Source organism: Globicephala melas, chromosome 6 (assembly GCF_963455315.2).
Source record: "Globicephala melas chromosome 6, mGloMel1.2, whole genome shotgun sequence".
Classification (NCBI taxonomy): domain Eukaryota; kingdom Metazoa; phylum Chordata; class Mammalia; order Artiodactyla; family Delphinidae; genus Globicephala; species Globicephala melas.
The window spans coordinates 31927635-31946284 of NC_083319.1; the positions used below are offsets into that span (position 1 = coordinate 31927635).

Consider the following 18650-nt stretch of genomic DNA (forward strand, 5'->3'; position numbering starts at 1 on the left):
CAGCGGCCATGGCTCACAGGCCTAGCCGCTCCGCGGCATGTGGGATCTTCCCGGACCGGGGCACGAACCCGTGTCCCCTGCATCGGCAGGCGGACTCTCAACCACTGCACCACCAGGGAAGCCCAGTAGGCTTCCTTTCTTGAATTAAAATATAAAACTTCACAAGATGGCTTTTGTCCTTTCCTGCTAATATGTGGACTCACCTTTAGAGAAGCAGCAATCACCTTGTGACCATGAGGACAAACCTGTGGATGGTGAAACCAAGACAGAAAGAGCCTGCTGGCTCTGCACTCCTACCCCTGGGCTTCCTTTCGAATGAGACTAATAAACTGCTTCCTTTTGTTGGGTATTCAGTTGGCAGAATAAGGTCCTAACTGCTACAAGTCAGGGTAGGGCTAGATTTTGAAGTATCTGAACAAAATGCACAGTAAACTGATGAGTGGAGTTGGGAATAGAATTGGGAGGAGATGTTGGGGGAATTTCCCTTCATTTTTAGTTTTTTAATTTTTTACAACGTAAAGGTATTCACATATTACCTATGTAGCTAAAAGAATTATTTTTGTAAGATTTATGTCAGAAATGGAAAGAGACTCGCTGACAAGAAAGACGCTTACAATGCGGTAGCATCTCAGGCTGAGACCTTCGTTCAAATGACTTAGGTCCAGAAAAGACAAAAAGTTTTTCCACTGAGCTATCAGTTTACTATCCATTCAAAAAGGTTAAGCTGGCTTGCTTTATTTGTTCTTAGAGAGTTTAGACTGCTTCATAGTGCATACTAGTTCCTTTTCTAGGGCTTCCCTGGTGGCACGGTGGTTGGGAGTCCGCCTGCCGATGCAGGGGACACGGGTTCGTGCCCCGGTCCGGGAAGATCCCACATGCCACGGAGCAGCTGGGCCCGTGAGCCGTGGCCGCTGAGCCTGCACGTCCGGAGCCTGTGCTCCGCAGCGGGAGAGGCCACGGCAGTGAGAGGTCCGCGTACCGCAAAAAAAAAAAAAACCCCAAAACTAGTTCCTTTTCTAAAGCCTCTCAAACTACCTTTTTTTGCTTGTTTTTGGCCGCATGTCTTGTGGGGATCTTATTTCCCCAACCAGGAATCGAACCTGCGTCCTCTGCAGTGAAAGCGCGGCGCCCTAAGCACTGGACCGCCAGGGAATTCCCCTCATAAACTACCTTTGATATGATCCATCCTGGGTTTGATTGGTGCTCAGTAAAAGTCAAGATTACCAGAGTCCATTTTTCAAGATCTACTTTTTTCTCATTTCTAAAATCAGCACATTTTCCAGTCTTTAATTTCCTGTTACTGCTCATGTTCTCTGATATTTCCCAAAGACTACCAGCATAATAGTTGCATACAAAAGATCCTGGCACACACAAAAAAAAACACGTTATGATAATTCTTATGCTATTAACGTTCATGATAGTAACGGCACTTACCAGTTACTGGGCATTTCCTTTGTGCAAGGCACTGTGCTAAGCACTTTACACACACTGTCTAATGTCATCTTCACAAAAGTCCCGTGAGCTCCATTTCACAGAGATAGACCCTGAAGCTCGGGCAGGTAACTTGCCCAAAGCCACACAGAGGCACGCGGTGTCAGAACAGACCGCGACCTGCAAAGCACCAGCTCTTGACCACCAAGCTTAATTGAAAAAAAGGCAAAATCAGTAAAAGTGTAAACTCAGGTCAGTCCCCAAAATGTTCTCTTTGCGTACACTTCAAACACTCACTAAGCTGCCCCACTTAGCCAGAGTTGACTGCCATTCCGATCCTTTCCTTGTTTCCCTTATCACCGCCGCCTGAGCTCCGCAGGCTCCGCCCCCCCACTAGCCCGTACCACCTTCTGCGCAAGCGCACTGTGGCCCGGAACTTGACTAAGGCCCCGCCTGTCCCCGAGTGCTACGGAGCCGAGCCGAGCCGAGCCGAGCCGAGGGAGCGCGCCGAGCGGGGCCGCGCCCGGAGGTGGGTGGGGCCTCCGTGGAATGGGCAGAGTGACGCGAGCCTTGGATTTGCGAATGATGGCGGGGTTTATACGGATTATACTTCTTGGCAGGGAGGAGCCACAAGAAGTTTCCATTGCACAAGTATTTCATCTACCCATCCATTTATTCCAGAAATATGTGTTAGTGGCTGCTGAGTGCGGGTACCCACTTGGCTACTGTCCCCCCGGGGCTCCCCCACTTGATAGATACTAGAGAAAGTGAGAGAGCGGGGTTCCTTGAACCTCACCCCCACACTCCAACATCCACACAGGAGAATTCCTAATACTGTAGGAGGAAAAGCCGGCCCAGATCAGGGTTCAGGTCTGCACCTACCTGGGAAATGGCCCCCAGGTTGTCTCTAGGCTTGTCATTCCATGCTTGTCTGTTCTCCCAGACACTTGTACTTACACCACACGCCCTTATGTCAAGGTTCCGTCAGCCCTGCTTACACTGTAGCGGGGTTAGAACACTCCACCATAATGTAAGATGAGGAAAGGGGGCGCTCAAAAGAGGAGCAAGTAGCTAGGGATGGGTCTGTAGAAGGCAGACGATCTTTAGGATTATCACTGTGGTTCAAAGGAACTAGGTAATGATAGACCCAGTGTTCATAATACTTGGGAAAGTGTGGGCCCTCCCTCAGGAAGCTCACAATGTTTAAAGAAAGAAAAAGTGTATGGGGGGGCGGGGCGGAGCGGACAGTGGAATAAAATAAAGATCCCTCCCTCCCAGGTTTTCCTTTCTATGCCTTCCACCTTCCTCTAATAATTAACATGTGATTAATTATTATTAATCATTTTGTAATTTCCCAGTTCCAAAAATGCCTTTCTTCCATTCAGTCTTACAAGTAATCTAGTACATTCCTTGTCACTGCCATCACCTCTACACTGTTATATCCCATATATATGTCTTGTCAGTTTCATCACCCTAAAATTTCTCAAACTTTTCTTTGTCTCACCATGTCCACCCACTACCTTAATTCAAGCTTTCATATGAATTACTGGTATACCCACCTCCCTTGCATTTTTCCCTTCCTGCTAATCCATTCTCCCCAGAGTAGAGTGATTTGCTTGAGACACAAAATCTAGTCTGTCATTGGATTCTGAGCACTGGCTTACCTTTGTTTTAAGGATAAAAACCAAAATCCTTAGTGCGACCTACAATGTGACCCTGTCGAAATCTTTACTCTCTTTGACTCTGTTCTCTCCTTTGTCTTTCTGTTACACCCACTGGCCTTCTTTTAGTTCCTTGAATATGCTTTCACCTCAGGGACTTTGCACATGCTATTCCCTCTGCTTACAGTGTTTTCCTTACTTATAACATTATTTTTTAGTTAAAAATTTTTCCCAGTATTATCAAGGAACAATTGACAAATATATTTGTATATACTTACAGTGTACAATGAGATGATTTGATACATTGTATCAAATGATTAGAATGATTACCAAGATCAAGATAATTAACACATCCATCACCTCACACAATTAACTTTTTTTTCTGGTAAGAATGCTTAAGGCGTACTCTCTAAGCAATTTTCGAGTATATAATACCATATTATTAACTATAGTGAACATTCTCAGAACTTAATCTTCTTATAACCAAAAGTTTGTGCTCTTTGATCTATATCTCCTCATTTCCCCCTCACCCCAACCCCTAGCAACCACCATTCTCTTCTCTGTTTCTATGAAATTGGCTTTTTTTTTTAAGATTCTACCTATAAATGATACCATACAGTATTTGTCTTTCTCTGGCTTATTTCATTTAGCATAATGACCTCCAGCTTCATCCATGTTGTCACAAATGACAAAATTTTCTTCTGTTTCATACCTGAATATTATTTCATCGTCTACATAGACCACATTTTCTTTACCCATTCATCCATCAATGACACTTAGGTTGTTTCCATATCTTGGCTCTTGTGAATGACGCTGCAATGAAGATGGGTATACATATATCTTTCTGAGATACCGATTTTGTTTCCTTCAGATATATACCAAAGGAGTGGGATTGCTGGATCATATGGTACTTTTATTTTTAACTTTTTGAGGAAATTCCATACTGTTTTCCATAATGGCTATACCAATTTACATTCCCACCAACAGCTTATATTACGTCCACATCCACACCAACATTTGTTATCTCTTGTCTTTTTGATTATAGCCATCCTAACATGTGTGAGGTGATATCTCATTGTGGTTTTGATTTTCATTTCCCTGATGATTAGTGATGTTGAGCACCTTTCCAGATACCTATTAGCCATTTGAGTGTCTTCTTTGAACTCATCACATTCTAAACACCTGCACATCCTTTAGATCTCAGATTCAACATCACTTCTCAAGAGAAAATTTCTCTGATTCCCAGACCAGGTCATTACACGGATAAATTCTGGCAAGTAAGCATGATTAAATCAAGAAAGTGCATGTGTTTGGAATTCCATTTGCTCTTCCAGATGCACTCTTCACTTTTCTTTACCTTGCGTTATACCCAAGGGGGCCAACCTGTGTGGGCCACACCAAAGTCTCCCTGGCCCTATGGCTTCTGACAGTCTGAGTGGGGCCCATAGGCAGGAGCTCAGAGCCAGGGGGGTGTCTTTGCTTTTATCCCCTTGCCTCTTCCTTCGGGGTCCCTGCAGACTGGCTGCTCCCTTGACCATGTACTTAATAAGCTTCTGTCAGGCAGGGGTTTCCTCTGAGCTTTCTTGGTTTCTAGGTTCCCTTAACTGCCCCTCCTCCCTCCTCTTGCCACTTCAGGCCAATGGGTACCATCAGCAGTGTGGTCACATACTACATCATTACTTGTGGCTTCTTTAATCCCTGCCCACTCTTCTGTAAACAGACCTTGTGTTAAGCACTCCTCAAATTACTCTCTCAAAGTGTGCCATCTGTTTCCCCCAGGGATCCTGTTAGAGACATTGCCCCTGGGGATTTTTCAAGTAACTAAAATTTACATTATTGGTGTCAAAACTTTTCCTCTGGTCAACAGTAAGGGATTATCTAATCTATTATAGTTACAAAATGGAATGCTATTGGTTATTGAAAAATCATGTTTTTAAAAAATAGAAACATGATGCAAAGCATATACTGAATTTGATCTCACTTTTATAAAACCAAAGAAAACAAACTAAAACAAATGTGTGTATATAAAAGATTCAACAGATATGTTCCAAAATGGTAATAGTTGCTTTCAGAGTGACAGGATTTTTTCTTTATGATTTTCTATTTTTTCCCATTGTCTGTAATAATGCTACATTATTATGATGATGAAATATATATGTTATTTTAAAACATCTTACTTGATCCAATACAAATTATAAAATTACTAATTAATTAAAATGAAAGTTAAATAAGACAGAAAGTATATTGCCTAGGATACGTGCCTATTACTTGGCACAGAGTATGTATTCAATATGTCAATTATAACTTATTACAAATCATGTTTTACGTATTTCTCTACCTTATGAAACTAAATACAGAGAATAGAAATTAGCCTTTTCTGAGTGACTGAGAAATATTAACAATTCATTTAGCATATAAGAAAATGTATAAAATGGAATCATCCCCAGAGAGATTAAGTGACTTCCCTGAGGTCATATACAGCTAATTAGTGCTCTCAGCTCACCCTCTCTCTAAAGACTTCCTCCAAGACATCCTTCCTTCCCTCTGGAGAAATACTTCTTTTCCTGTATTTGTCACTACTCACGACTTAGTTAATTCTATTACAGGCTTTGTGTTAAGTAATTAAGTCTATTTCTATCTTTATCATAGTACATCATGTACAATTTTTTTCTTCTCTCTCCTTGTCTGAGTTCTATTTTTGTTCTGGAAGTGGAACTAATCGGGTGAAATGAGTCCTAGTGCTAGAACACAGTAAAAGGAAATCAAAAAGTTTCAGAGTAAAATTAAATTTAAAAAAGAATGAATGCTATCAACTTTTAGAGCCCATTAACATGTCTTGTACTCCCCTTTAGAAATCACACAAACATCCATTGTCACCTTTCTCCAACTCTTTATCCTAACAGTGCTTTGGTGAAGCATACTTTATATATGAAAAAATGAACAGGTTTAAGTGTAAAGTTTAATGAATTTTGACAAGCATATATACTTGTGCAACTATTGTCTAGATCAAGATAAAGAAATGTCCTATAAACAAAGAAAGACAGCGTTGCTTATCACCCAGTTCTGCAAAGATTAACTTGCTGCAGTCTGACAGTGCACTCTGCTTCAGACAGAGGAAATTAAAATGATAACGGGACGCTCTATGCTCTGGACAAACAGGCCCTTAGATAGTTAGATGTATCTCAGAAAGAATTTTAGTGAACGAGGCTTCTTGCATCTTCCCATACATAGAAAAGCACCAAAATCATTAACTCGATATATATCTGTTCTGGGTGACTAGCAGTAATCTGTTACCAAGATGTATACTAGACTGCATGCATTCCCCAGCCAAAAATCATATATAAACTGGCCTGCCAGCTATCTCTTCAGAGCAGTTTTTCAGAGCTACTGAAAGACTGTCTCCCAGGCTAACGTTTTCAGTAAGAACCTAAATGAAACGTAGCTCACAACTCTTACGTTGTACAATTTTCTTTCAGTCAATAGTACTTTACCTCAGAAAATTCACTCATGAGCCTTCCTGTCTTTCCATGCCCTGAAACCTCCCTCCCCTGGCCCCCTGCCACGGCACAACACAACCACTCTTCTGATTTCATAGCTTGGTTTTGTCTGTTCTTGAATTTCCCGTAAACGGAATCATATAGTTTATACTGTTATGTATATCCATTTTTCATTCCTTTATATTGCTGTGTAGTATTCTGCTGTATGAGTATACCACAATTTTTGATAGACAGTTGGGTTGTTTCCAGTTTGGGCTATTATGAATAAAACTGTTATGAACATTCCTGTACAAGTCCTTTTTTGCACGCATTTCTTTCAGGGATATGCCTAGCAGAGGAAATGCTTTCTCATAGGAATTTCTCTATTATGCTGCACATTTCACATTGTAGGAAACTACCAAGCAATTTTTCAAAGTGGTTGTTATATTTTAGGCTCTCTTCCACTACCCCACGTCCTCACAAGTACTTAGAATTACCACTCAAATTTTAGCCATTTTGGTGTGTATGGGGTGGTATCTCATTATGATCTCAACTTGTTGCGCATGTTTTTATAAGTTCAGTAGTCATTCAGATATCTTATTTTGGAAAGTCTCTATTCAAATCTCTTGCCCATTTAAAAAACTGTGTTGCATTTTTATAACTGATTTGTGAAAGTTCTTTATGTATTCTACTAACCTGTCCTTTGATGTATTTCTTGTGAACATATTCTTCTAGTCTGTAGCTTGCTGTCTCACTTCTTTAAAGCACCATTTAGCATGAAGAAATTTTTAATTTTTATGAAGTCCAAGTCATCAATGATTTCTTGTCCAGTTAGTTAATTGCATTGTAAGAAATATTTATTTGCCTACCCCAGGGTCACGAAGAGGCATTTCCCTATGTTTTCTCCTAGAAACGTTATAGGCTTATTTTCACATTTATGCCCCTATTAAACTTGCCTTTCCTAGAATTCTGTACATGTAATCATAATCTTCAGATAGTATGTAAAGCCTTGGGAATGGATAAAATCACACAGAGGGAGTGTAGAGAGACAGGAGAGGAGGGATCAATATACACCAGTTGAATTTCCAACAGCATTTTACATGCAATTTGACTAGCTGATTCTAATGTTTGGCTGAAAGGAGACTTGCTCAAGAATAGTCCAAAGACTTTTGCAAAGAACAGATTGGTGGAGTTTGCTCTACAAGATGTTAAAGATATGTAATTTAAAATGTACATTTCTGTGAAGAAATGGACAATTTTAACAAAGGAACAAAATAGAGTTCAAGCATAAATAGAAATATTAAGCACCGGGGGGAAAGGCTTTACAAGTCCATAAATGGTATTGAAACAGCTATCTATCCATTTAGAATAGAAATAAAATTCTTACCATACACTAAGACAAAAATGAATTCTGTGTGGATTATAGAGCTTAACAATAAGGATTTATACAAGTACTAAAAGCAAATATAAGAAATTTGTTTATAATCTTGATTAATACTTTATGCAAATGCAAAAGACTGACAATTAACTATGTAAAAATTGTCTTCTGCATGAGATCATAAGCAAAGTTAAAGGACAAACAAATTAAAACAATGAGATACCATTTTTCAGGACGATTAGCAAAAATGTATTAATCAAAAACACCCATCGTGTGACAAAATGGATACCTCAGTACATTGTTAGTGCACGTTTATATTGATATAACCTTTTTGGAGACCAGTACCTAAGAGTTAGAATTTTAACTATGCAATCCTTTCAATCTAGAAGTTCCACTCCTATGTATCTATTCTAGAGTAATACTTACACTTGTGCACCAAAAGGCACATATGAGGGAGTAACTGGAACATTCATGTTGATAAGTGGTGTTTAAAAAGCTATAAAGTAACCATACTAAGTAATAATGTATTACATTAAATCTACTATAACATCAATTGTAAGACCCAGGGGAGAATTCACATGTTTATGATAGTGAGTCTACTAATCCGTGAATATGACATCTCTCCATTTATTTACATCTTGGTTTCTTTTATCACATTTTGTAGTTTCAGCATACAGATCCTATATAAGTTTTGTTAGATTTATAGCTAAGTATTTATTTTCTTGGAGCTGTTATAAATGGTATTGTCCTTCTAAAAAAAAAATTGTAAGACCACCTTTTTAAAAAATTTATTTTATTGAAGTATAGTTGACTTACAATACTGTGTTAATTTCTGCTGTACAGCAACATGATTGAGTTATACATATATATATATACATATTCTTTTTCATATTCTTTTCCATTATGGTTTATCATAGGATATTGAATATAGTTCCTTGTTCTATACAGTAGGTCCTTGTTGGTTATCTATTTTACACATAGTAGTGTGTATCAGTTAATCCCAAACTCCTAATTTACCCTTCCCTCCTTTCCCCTTTGGTAATCACAGGTTTGTTTTCTAAGTGTGTGAGTCTATTTCTGTTTCGTTAATAAGTTCATTAGTATCATTTTTTTTAGATTCCACATATAAGTGATATCATATGATATTTATCTTTCTCAGTCTGACTTACTTCACTTAGTATGATCATCTCTATGTCCATCCATGTTGCTGTAAATGGCAATATTTCATTTTTTATGGCTGAGTAGTATTCCTTTGTGTGTATATATATCCCACATCTTCTTTATCCATTCATCTGTTTATGGACACTTAGTTTGCTTCTATATCTTGTCTATTGTAAATAGTGCTACTATGAACATTGGGATGCATGTATCTTTTCAAATTAGAGTTTTCGACGTTTCCAGATATATGCCCAGGAGCGGGATTGCTGGATCATATGGTAACCCTATTTTTTAGCTTTTTAAGAAACTTCCAGACTGTTTTCCACAGTGGCTGCACCAATTTACATTCCCACGAATAGTGTAGAAGAGTTCCCTTTTCTCCACACCCTCTCCAGCATTTATTAAATGTAGACTTTTTGACATTGGCCATTCTGACCAATGTGAGGTAATAGCTCATTGTAGTTTTGATCAGCATTTCTTTAAAGAGTGTTCCTCTAGGGCTTCCCTGGTGGCGCAGTACTTGAGGGTCCGCCTGCCGATGCAGGGTCACGGGTTCGTGCCCCGGTCCGGGAGGATCCCCCGTGCCGCGGAGCGGCTGGGCCCGTGAGCCATGGCCGCTGAGCCTGCGCGTCCGGAGCCTGTGCTCTGCAAAGGGAGAGGCCACAACAGTGAGAGGCCCGTGTACCGCAAAAAAAAAAAAAAAGTGTTCCTCTATTATACTTTCTCGGATTTTCTACCAAGCCACTGACACCCATTCAAAGGTTTTGACACCCGTGTAGAGTCAGTTGTAAGAGGCGTTCACATTAACATGTGAAAAATTGTATGTTTAAAATTGATGAAATATGTGTGTTATTCAGCAAGATCTCTTCTGGTACCTATTATATGAAAAGAACAATTTACAAAAAATACATAAAATATAATTCCATTAATGGAAAAAAGCCTGTGGTAGACACTATAGATTGGCCCCCAGATCTTCTTTTTAACTTCTAAGAGCTTTATTGAGATACAATTTACAGACCATGCAATCCATCCATTGTAAGTGTACGGTTCGATAAACTTTAGTCATTTTATACTGCTGAGCAACCATCACCACAATCTAAAGTAAAAGGTTTCCATACCCACTAGTGCTAGAGGGAGCTCTCTGGGGAACACGGGGGAGTGCTGGAAAGTGGGCAGAGACTGGCTGAAATTACAGGGTGACTTCGGGTTTGAGGAATGGTGGGGACAAGCTTCCATGTGGCAGGAATGACATAAAGCTTCAGTTCAAAATATTTCTTTTTATTTAATCATTCAAGAAATATGCATTATGGGCTTCCCTGGTGGCGCAGTGGTTGAGAGTCCGCCTGCCGATGCAGGGGACACGGGTTCGTGCCCCGGTCCGGGAAGATCCCACATGCTGCGGAGCGGCTAGGCCCGTGAGACATGGCCGCTGAGCCTGTGCGTCCGGAGCCTGTGCTCCACAACAGGAGAGGCCACAACAGTGAGAGCCCCGCATACTGCAAAAAAAAAAAAAAAAAAAAAAGAAAGATGCATTAGTGTCTACCATATGCAAGCCCCCAGGAAGCAAGAAGCCTGCATTCCCTGTCCCTGTCTGTAGGTGTAGAAGGGATAAGCATTAACAGTGCACTGCAATGAGTACAACGGAGTAAAAACTTGGGTAGGGAGCTTCCCTGGTGGCGCAGTGGTTAAGAATCCTCCTGCCAATGCAGGGGACACGGGTTCAATCCCTGGTCCGGGAAGATCCCACGTGCCGCGGAGCAACTAAGCACATGAGCCACGACTACTGAGCCTGCGCTCTGGAGCCCGCGTGCCACAACTACCAAACCCCGCACGCCTAGAGCCCGTGCTCCGCAACGAGAGAAGCCACCGCAATGGGAAGCCCGCGCACCACAACGAAGAGTAGCCCCCACTCGCCACAACTAGAGAAAGCCCATGCTCAGCAACAAAGTTCCAATGCAGCCAAAAATAAATAAAAATAAAATAAATAAATTAAAAGTCAACAGAAAAGGAGTCATTATAACATTGTTCCACACATCAATTTTTTACTTAATAGTATACCTTGGAGAGCTTTACATATTAGTATATGTAAAGCTATAGTATTCATTTCTTTTAAAAAAATATATATATATATATTTATTTATTTGGCTGTGCCAGGTCTTAGCTGCGGCGTGCAGGATCTTTTTTTTTCGGTTGCGGCATGCAGGCTCTTAGTTGCAGCACACGGGATCTAGCTTCCTGACGAGGGATCGAACCTGGGCCCCCTGCATTGGCAGCATGGAGTCTTAACCGCTGGACCACCAGGGAAGTCCCAGTATTCTTTTCTTTTTAATGGATTCATAATATTCCATAAAACGTAATGTATTGTACATAATAAGTACAACCATTTACTCTACATGGAATACCTTGTATATAAAATCACTTACATCCTCTAATGTTCCGTTAATATTCTTCTAATGACAACTTTTAGGTGGTTTCCAGCGTTTTGCTTCTACAAGCTTTGCCCACACTAAACATCCTTGTTCATATATCTTTGTGCATATGTGCGAATACTTTTCTTGGACAGATTTCTAGATTTTGAATTGAGTTAAGGTATATAGGCACTTAAAATTTTGATGACCACTGTCCAATTTCCCTCCCAAAAAGCAGCACCAATTTACACTTCCTTTAACAAAGAATCTGAGTGCTTTTTTTCTTCACTTCCCATAAATACTGGGTATTATCAATGAAAAACAAAAAACTTCACCTGCATGGATAACTAAAAATGAGATCTCATTATTTTAAATGGCATTTTCCTAATTACTAGTAAGAAGGACAATATTTCATAGCTTAATGATCATTTCAGTTGTCTTTTTCAAGACTATTTTTTGGTTACTTTGTGTGTGTGTGTGTGTGTGTGTGGGTGTGTGTGTATAATCTGATAATTGTCTTTTTTTTTAATCTGTCATGATATCTTTTCACTATACCAAAGCTTGAAATTTTTATAAAATCTAATGATCAATCTTTTTATTATGGATTTAGGGTTTAGTGATTTTCTTAAACATTACATGGCCAAGAAAATATTGTTTTATATTTTCTTTCTAAGGTGTTTTAAAAAAAATTTAGATGTTAGGTTGGGATATAAATAAAATTTTGATTTTCAAATCCATAGCCAATGATCCCAACATTATGTATTGAATCATCTTTTCCTTCATTGACTTGAAATGTCACATTCATCATGTACTAAATTCTGGTATATATACACACATATTTGTGTATATATACAAGTATGCATATATATACATATATGTGTGTATATATATCTGTGTGTGTGTGTGAGTGTAGAGATCTCAGATCTCTTACTGCAGGAGAGTAATTATCAGCAGCTCTGAGGTAGGAGATAGGCCCCAGACTGAGCAGCTGCAGCTGGTCTCACGCTGATGCTTCCAGGTGGGATACCAGTGGGGGCATTGGGCCCTGACTGGGTGCATTCTTGTGGGTTTCCAATCCAACACATGTGCAGCGAAGGCCCTAGGTCTAGGGGAAGGACAGAAGGAGGGAGAAGAGGCCAATTGGAATCCATCTTGGCTGAGAGATGCCCAGTACCAAATGTGGAGATAATTGGCCAGAAAAAGACCTGGAAAACTGCCCCTATATAAGCAACTTAAGCTGCTCCTATTGCAGGCAACTCTGAGCTCATCTGTGTGCTCTTCCACACATACTTTTCTTCTTCTACAAGTATTTTGCTTCTAATAAACACTTTTGCTTTTTTCACAATCTTAGTCTCTCTCCTGAATTCTTTCTTCAAAAAAGACAAGAACCGAGGTCCTTCTTCCAGCTTCTTACAGCTGGAATCATTTCCACCTCTTACACTCTGAAATCCATCATCTTTTTTGCTCTGAGGCCTCACTTCCCATGGGTTGCTCCTAGTGACTGAGTATCTACTAAGGTAGGTCTATTTCTGGGAGATAAGATGCCTCTGACAAATCACTTTGGCTGGAAGACTCCCTGCCGGCCTGTCAAAACTTTTTCTTTTTCTTCAGCTTTATAGAAGTGTAATTGACAAAATTGTAATATGTTTAAAGTGTACAATAAGATTATTATATAAATAATAATAATTTTATATAAATTAATTTATATATTAATTAATAAATAAAAATAATTTATATAATAAATATCTTGTGCATATACCTCCAACTGAACTTGTTTCATAAAAAATATGTATTATATATATGTATATATGGAAAGAATTCCCACCATTGAGTTAACACATTCATCACCTTACATATTTACTTTTTTCTTTGACTGGAACACTTAAGTTCTACTCTTTTAGCAAATTTCAGTTATACAGTACAGTATAATCAACTATAGATACCATTTTCTACATTAGATCCTCAGACCTTATTCATCTTATAACTGAAAGTTTATACTCTTTTATCAACTTCTCCCTATTTTCCCCACCCCCGTCAGCCGCTGGTAATCCACAATTCCACTCTCTGAAGCTTCCTTAGAACTGCATTGCAGGCTAAGACCTTCCTCCCTTCCTTCTCTCTTTCCCAGGGCGGGGGGATGGGGGTGGTCTGCATTGTTGTCTGACTGTGCCTTCCCGGTCCTCTTCCCTCACTCTTAATTTTTCCTCGCAGATATTTCCCACAGTAGATGGTAGACAGCTCATATTTTGGTTTTCAGAGGATCTGGACTAACACTGTATACATGGGTCTCTTTGTTTCATTGATCTATTTCTCTGTTCTAGGTCTGTTATCACAGTTTTATTTTTTTTAATTTATTTTATTTTTGGCTGCTTTGGGTCTTCGTTGCTGCACGCAGGTTTTCTCTAGTTGCGACGAGGGGGGGCTACTCTTCGTTGCGGTGCGCGGTCTTCTCATTGTGGTGGCTTCTCTTGTTGCGGAGCAGGGTCTCTAGGCGCGTGGGCTTCAGTAGTTGTGGCATGTGGGCTCAGTAGTTGTGGCTCGCGGGCCCTAGAGCACAGGCTCAGTAGTTGTGGTGCACGGGCTTAGTTGCTCCGTAGCATGTGGGATCTTCCCAGAACAGGGCTCGAACCCGTGTCCCCTGCATTGGCAGGCGGATTCTTAACCACTGCGCCACCAGGGAAGTCCCTCACAGAGTTTTAATTACAAATATACCATAAAGCTGTAATTACCATAATTACAGCTTTATGGTATATTTTGAAATTCAGTTGAATAAATCCCCTACATTGTCTTCTTTGTCAGAATATTTTTGTCTATTCTTGTGCATATACTTCCAACTGAACTTGTTTCATAAAGATTATTTTCTTTTCCTTCTTTTTTTTTTTTTTGCGGTACGCGGGCCTCTCACTGTTGTGGCTTCTCCCGTTGCGGAGCACAGGCTCTGGACGTGCAGGCTCAGCGGCCATGGCTCACGGGCCCATGTGGGATCTTCCCGGACCGGGGCATGAACCCGTGTCCCCTGCATCGGCAGGCGGACTCCCAACCACTGCGCCACCAGGGAAACCCAAGATTATTTTCTTTTTAATTAAAGCATGCACATGATGACAAAAGGCTACGTAAAAAGTAAGTTTCCCCTCCCATCTCTGACCCTCACTTCCAGAAATTCCCTTCTTAGAGGAAACTATCTTTACTAGATTCTTCTATATCATTCCAGAAACATCCTAGATATACACAAGCATATGTGTGTATATGTGTGTGTGTGTGTGTGTGTGTATACATATAAATAGGTATCAATTCCTATACATATCCCTTCCTTCTTGGTCCATATTGTAGCGTAGTATGCACTCTGTTCTGTACTTTGCTTTTTTCATTTAACAATAGATCTTGGAAAGCTTTCAATGTCAATATTTATAGTTCTGCCTCATTCTTTTTAATAACTACTCAGCATCCTATTGTTCCCTCCCAATGCACATTTAAGTAGTTCCGAGCCCCTTGCTATAATGAACAATGCTACAGTGAATCAAAGGAACATTATTTTATTTTATAATAATAATTATTATTATTATTTTGGCTGCGTTGGTCTTCATTACTGTGTGTGGGCTTTCTCTAGTTGTGGCGAGCGGGGGCTACTCTTCATTGTAGCGCACGGGCTTCTCACTGTAATGGCTTCTCTTGTTGTGGAGCATGGGCTCTAGGCATGCAGGCTTCAGTAGTTGCAGCACATGGGCTCAGTAGTTGCGGTACGCGGGCCCTAGAACACAGGCTCAGTAGTTGTGGCGCATGGGCTTAGTTGGTCTGCGGCATGTGGGATCTTCCCAGACCAGGTGTCGAACCCGTGTCTCCTGCATTGGCAGGTGGATTCTTAACTATTGTGCCACCAGGGAAGTCCCTCAAAGGAACTTTAGAATCATCTTATCAAGTTCTATTCTGTAAAAATCCAACCAGGATTTTAAGGAGAGTTGCCTTGAAATTTATAGATTTAATTTGGGCAAAAGAAACATCACTATATTTGGGTCTTCCAAAGAAGGTCATGTAGAATGTCTTTCTCTCCATTTAGTTAGAAGGAAAAAAATTTACATCCTTTGGCCAACTTTTATAGTTTTTGTAAATATAGGTTCTTGCCCTTTTGTTTAGATTTCTTCCTGAGTTTTTGTTTTCTTTGCTTGTTGTTTTTAATGATTACCACAATAATTTTAGTGAACATCCATCATATCATACAGATACAAAATAAAAGAAAAAAATGTTTTTTCTTTGTAATGAGGACTCTTAGGATTTACTCTGTTTTTTTCTCTTTTTTTGTGGTACGTGGGCCTCTCACTGTTGTGGCCTCTCCCATTGTGGGGCACAGGCTCCGGACACGCAGGCCGAGCAGCCATGGCTCACGGGCCCAGCCGCTCCGCGGCATGTGGGATCTTCCCGGACCGGGGCACAAACCTGTGTCCCCTGCATCGGCAGGCGGACTCTCAACAACTGCCCCACCAGGGGAGCCCCAGGATTTACTCTTTTTAAAAAGTTTTTTAATTTTTATTGAGGTATAGTTGATTTACAATATTTTATTTGTTTCAGGTGTATACCATAGTGGTTCAAATTTTTTATAGATTATACTCCATTTAAAGTTATTATAAAATATTGGCAATATTCCCTGTGCTGTACAATATATTCTTGTAGCTTATTTATTTTATACATAGTAGCTTATACTTCTTAATACCCTACCCCTAATTTGCCCCTCCCCCTTCCTCCTCCTCGTTGGTAACCACTAGTTTGTTCTCTATATCTGTGAGTCTGTTCTTTTGTTATATTCATTTGTTTGTTTTATTTTTTAGATTCCACAAATAAATGATAACATACAGTATTCGTCTTTCTCTATTTGACAAGGATTTACTCTTTTAACAACTTTCATGTGTAACACACCTTAGTGTTAATTATATTAACCATGTTGTACATTACTCCCCTGGTATTTATTTACCTTGTAACTGGAAGTTTGTACCTTTTGACCACCTTTATCCAATTCCCCCTCCCCCCTCCTTGCCTCTGGTAACCACAAATCCGATCTCCTTTTCTATGGATTTGTTTGTTTACTTTTTGAAGTATAATTGACCTACAACACCATGTTATTTCCTGGTGCACAATATAGTGATTTGATATGTCTATACATTTCAAAGTGATCACCGCAATAAGTCTAGTTACCATCTGTCATCATACAAAGATATTACATAATTATTGACTATAATCCCCATATTGTACATTTCATACCTGTGACTCATATATTTTGTAACTGGAAGTTTGTACCTCTTAATTTCCCTCACTTATTTCACTCATCCCCTCACCTTTCCCCTCTTGCAACCACCTGTCTGTTCTCTGTATCTATGACTCTGTTTCTGTTTTGTTATTTTGTTCATTTGTTTTGCTCTTTTAGATTCAACATATAAGTGAAATCATACAGTATTTATCTTTCTCTCTTTTACTTATTTCACTTAGCATGATAACCTCAAGTTCCATCCATGTCACAAATTGCAAAATTTCATTCTTTTTTTATGGCTGAGTAAAATTCCCTTGAAAAAATATAAATAAATAAATATGTATATCTCACATCTTTTTTGTCCATTCATCTATCCAATGAGTACTTAGCTGGATTCTGTATCTTGCCTATTGTGAGTAACGCTGCAAGGAACATAGTATATATCTTTTCTATTAGTGTTTTTGCTTTCTTAGAATAAATACCCAGGATTGGCAATCCTGGATCATATGGTAGTTTTATTATTAATTTTTTGAGGAACCTCCATGCTGTTTTCCATAGTGGCTGTACCAATTTACATTCCCATCCACAGTTCACGATCGTTCCCTTTTCTCCACATCCTTGCCAACACTTGTTATTTGTGGTCTTCTTGATAATAGCCATGCTGGTGAGGTGATATTTCATTATGGTTTTGATTTGCATTTCCCTGATGATTAGTGATATTGAGCATTTCTCATGTGCCCGTTGGCCATTTGTGTGTCTTCTTTGGAAAAATGTCTATTCAGATCCTCTGCACGTTTTTTTAAATTGGGTTGATAGATTTTTTTTTTTTTTTTTGCAGTACATGGGCCTCTCACTGTTGTGGCCTCTCCCGTTGCGGAGCACAGGCTCCGGACGCGCAGGCTCAGTGGCCATGGCTCACCGGCCCAGCCGCTCCGCAGCATGTGGGATCTTCCCGGACCGGGGCACGAACCCGTGTCCCCTGCGTTGGCAGGCGGACTCTCAACCACTGTGCCACCAGAGAAGCCCAGTTTTTTGTTTTTTTGATGTTGAGTTGCATGAGTTCTTTGTATATTTTGGATATTAACCCCTTATCAGATATATCATTTACAAATATCTTCTCCTATTCAGTAGGCAGCCTTTTCATTTTGTTGCTCATTTTGTCTGCTATGCAAAAGCTTTTTAGTTTGATGTAGTTCCATTTGTTTGTTTTGCTTTTGTTTCCCTTGCCTGTGGAGATAGATCCAAAACAATATTGCTATGACTTATGTCAAAGAATGTACTGCCTGTGTTTTCTTCTAGGAGTTTTATGGTGTCTTACATTTAGGTTTTTAATCCATTTTCAGTTTGTTTTTGTATATGGTGTGAGAAAGTAGTCCAGTTTGTTTCTTTTATATGTAGCTGTCTAGTTTTCCCAACACCATTTACTGAAGAGGCTATCTTTTCCCCCTTGTATATTCTTGCCTCCTTTGTCATAGATGAATTGACCATGTAAGTGTGGGTTCATTTCTGGGCTCTCTATTCTATTCCATTGATCCATGTGTCAGTACCAACCCCACCCACCACTATGTTATACACCTGAAACTTATAAAATATTTGCCTGGTGTTGGGTGGGGTTGGGTCACAAGGCAGCCGGCTGCAATGCCCTGGGGTTGGTCCCCGGGCTATTGCTGGTCCACTGGTGGGCAGAGCCAGATCCCAGTATGGCTGGCTGCAAGGTAGGGTGTTTCAGAGCTAGTGTCAGCCTGTTGGTGGGTGAGGCCATGGCCCGCAGGTGTCCTGGGGCTGGTGTCGGCCTGCTGGTAGGTGGGGGTGGTTCCTGACACAGCTGGCTGTGGACTCTGAGGTGTCACCAAACTGGTGTCAGCCCGCTGGTAGGTGGGGCCAGACACTGAGGCAGTTGAC

The 18650-nt window shown here is 40.1% G+C and overlaps 1 protein-coding gene across 2 annotated transcripts in view; it reads right to left on the bottom strand.

The window, feature by feature from the left end:
• MSANTD3 (Myb/SANT DNA binding domain containing 3) overlaps positions 1–18650 on the bottom strand; it is a 108474-nt gene that overhangs the window by 38665 nt on the left and 51159 nt on the right. Inside the window, exon 1 of one of the 2 annotated variants that reach the window (XM_030829854.2) lies at positions 1435–1802. The exons of the other annotated variant lie outside the window; for it this stretch is intronic. The gene's annotated coding sequence lies outside the window, so the exon portion shown is untranslated. Of the gene's footprint in view, positions 1–1434; positions 1803–18650 lie in introns of those variants that run through there. 2 annotated transcript variants of the gene reach the window in all.